The following is a 3,015-nucleotide window of genomic DNA, read 5'->3' as shown; positions in this document are numbered from 1 at the left end:
CACAGAGCCTTCTAGAGCAACAGAGCTACTTTACGCTCAGAGACCAGGTATCTAAGTTGTCCCTACTGACAAGGGGGACACAAGCACGACACCTTCTACAGACTCCCTGAGAAACATGAGAGGGTAGCAGCACCTCAGTAGTGGGCTGGGACTGTTCCACAGGCGAGGGTTACCATGTCAGTGAACTTCGTGCTGAACCATGTATGTGACCTCATTTATAACCATGAGCAGGTGAGCCTGAGGGACATTTGAATGACCTGAAATAAAGGATGCATTTCAAAGTGATATGTTCTATAAAGAAAGAATTGGTTAAGGAAATGTGAATGCATGCATTTTAGACTAAATTCCAGCTTTTTAAAGTGAACAGTGGTTGGTGCTCACTTTGGTAAGCTCGCTGATTTTCAAAGCACATTTCATGCATTGGACTCTCTAGTTTTGTGGAGTACCTCAGAGACCAGAGGAGGGCTTGGGTCCCCAAATATCACATAGCTTACAACTTATTCATATTTTTGCATTCCATATAACTTTTCATTTCAAAATTATTTCCACTTCTCAAGATATTAGAAATTTTTGACATTGGCATTAAACTTATTAATGGTGATTATCTAATAAAGTTGGTCTCATTACCTTAAACACAGAAAAACTGCAGAAAACCTGAATAGGAGGGCATGGGTGTATTACATCTACTCTTCTGGAAAAACAAAAGAATCCCAGCCTCAACCCACATGCACTGAGATATGCAATACCATTCACCGTGATTTAGGTATGAAAGAAGGTTCTGGATATCATCAAGTACAAAATTTCAGAGGAGAGGAAGGAATTCTACATGAGGACAAGCTTTGGAAACTCCTATTTATCCATCTGGGAAGATGAAAGAAATGGCGGAGGGAACGGGCGGGTGGAGTGTGCAATAAAAATCTGATTAAAGTTTTCCAAGTCAATGAGGATATGGAAATGGAGAATCATAGACTCTTTAACCAAATTCTGGGATACGACACTTGGTGAAACTCCTTGAATTTAAAAGAAGCAGATACACAACAAATAAAAGGAAGCCCTATTCCATCCATATAGGTTGAACATAGAAATTGGGTACAGGAAAGATTTAGAGACATTGTGAACCACATGAGTGCTTCAGGTCCTGACTTCGATGAGTGGCTCTTGGGACCCTGTACTAGGAAACTGAGATAACCTAGAAATGTCCTGGAGTCCATCCTAACCTTTTCTGAGCCAGTATTTTTCAGGGTAATCATTACTTTCCACATCCCACATCGAATAATGAATCCCATCATTCTACTTTCCAACTCAGATACTGGTCTGGGAGGACCACGGACTGATATGGATTCTTACCAGTATGTACACAATGGGGAGTTACAGGCATTTCCTCTACCAGCCAAGTTTTCCTAAAGCAATGAGATACAATGTCAATCAAAGCACAATGTATAGGACACACACTGCTGCTAATCTCAACGTAAGGACATACGCCTGCTTTGCTTGGTCGGCATCATGCTTGTTTATCATAACACAGATCATAATTACAACAAGCAAGTATTTACGTCACGCTATGTTAATAAGAATGCTTTTAGTAATCGCTACATACAGGCCATTACTCCTGATTAGAAGTGAAATGTCACACTGAACGCTTTGCACCATGAATTAAAATAATATAGCTATATACAGACAGCTTTCTATTTTATTAAAACTGCATCACTCAAATTCCTGCAGGGGGAAAAAAAACATCAACTTTGTTATTGCCAATCCAAGGCTCTATCTTCTAGCACTTTGTTTCCTTCTGAAACAATGGGATGGGGGCACAGGAGGTTACTGAGGAATGCAATTATTGTGAGGCAACAGAGTTGCCCGCAATTGGGAGCTCTGAGTAGGCGGCTTATCACAATCAGTGGCAGGAGATGTGATTCAGGCTACTCTAGAGAGACATGAGCAATCCCCTTAGGACAGAATCTGCTCTAATGCTGTGAGAAGTGTGGCCCTTCACAGAAAAGATGGGGATTCCTGCTGAACTGAAAAGCTGCAAGTGACCTTCCAAGGTCATCTAGTTCAGCCCCTTCAGGCAGAAACCCTTAGAACCCACAGTAATTCAATGATAAGGCAGCCTGAGAGAGGGGGCCTACATTCCAGAATCAATCCAACATTAAGAACTTCACTGCCAAGAAATCCCTCTTGGGTTTAAATACAATTCTTCATGCTATGGCTAATTTGCTTTTGTTTCTGTTTTCTGTTTTCTTCTCCTGAGTGACAAATAAGCCAGTCAAGTAAGACTAAGGCACCAAAGGAAAACAACCTGCCTAAAGGTGGTGAATTCAAAACTAGACAGTTCATTCTATCTCCATTCTTTCCCCCAGATCTAAAGAGCAGTAAATGCTTTTCTTGGCAGGCTGAGGGCACTGGCAGGAGGCAGCTGGTCTACCTGTTGGCGGATAACTAAAACCCTTACGGCTCAGGGTACAACACACCAGGGAGTCATTTGGTAGTGCCAACCAAAAAGAAAGAAAAGGGTAGAAAAAAAGAGGAAGGAGAGCAGCAATTTAAAAGTCTACAAAAATACTGAGCTACGTGGGTCTGAGCGTGAGGGTGAGCAGGAGGTCTCTTTTTCACCCAGGTAATGATTGTACGAGCCCCATAAGGAGATGGTTAAATCAAACACCGAGATGACTGCTCTTAAGAGGGGGAAAATATGTCAATCACACTTTGCCTTTGACACAAGGAAATTCCTTGAAACTGAGAATGGAGAGTGGAAGGGAGGGAGAATGTCTCCTGATGTGGGTGGCCAGGAAACCGGGGGCCAGAAAAGCATGAGAGGAGAGAGGGAGAAAGAGACAGAGAGGGAAAAAAACACAAGATTGAATTCTAATCAAAATGCTATGAGGCGTTCACACCAGGCCTTGAGAGAATATTAACAAGGTTACCCGAGGGGGGGCCTTTAGCCCCAGGAATTATTAGTGAATATGGAATTATATTTGCACAAACATTACCAGATGCAAGGAGCTAAATGTCCTG

This window comes from Panthera leo, chromosome C1, assembly GCF_018350215.1.
Source record: "Panthera leo isolate Ple1 chromosome C1, P.leo_Ple1_pat1.1, whole genome shotgun sequence".
Classification (NCBI taxonomy): domain Eukaryota; kingdom Metazoa; phylum Chordata; class Mammalia; order Carnivora; family Felidae; genus Panthera; species Panthera leo.
The sequence above is the reverse complement of the archived record's forward strand: the minus strand, read 5'-3'. Positions refer to the sequence as shown.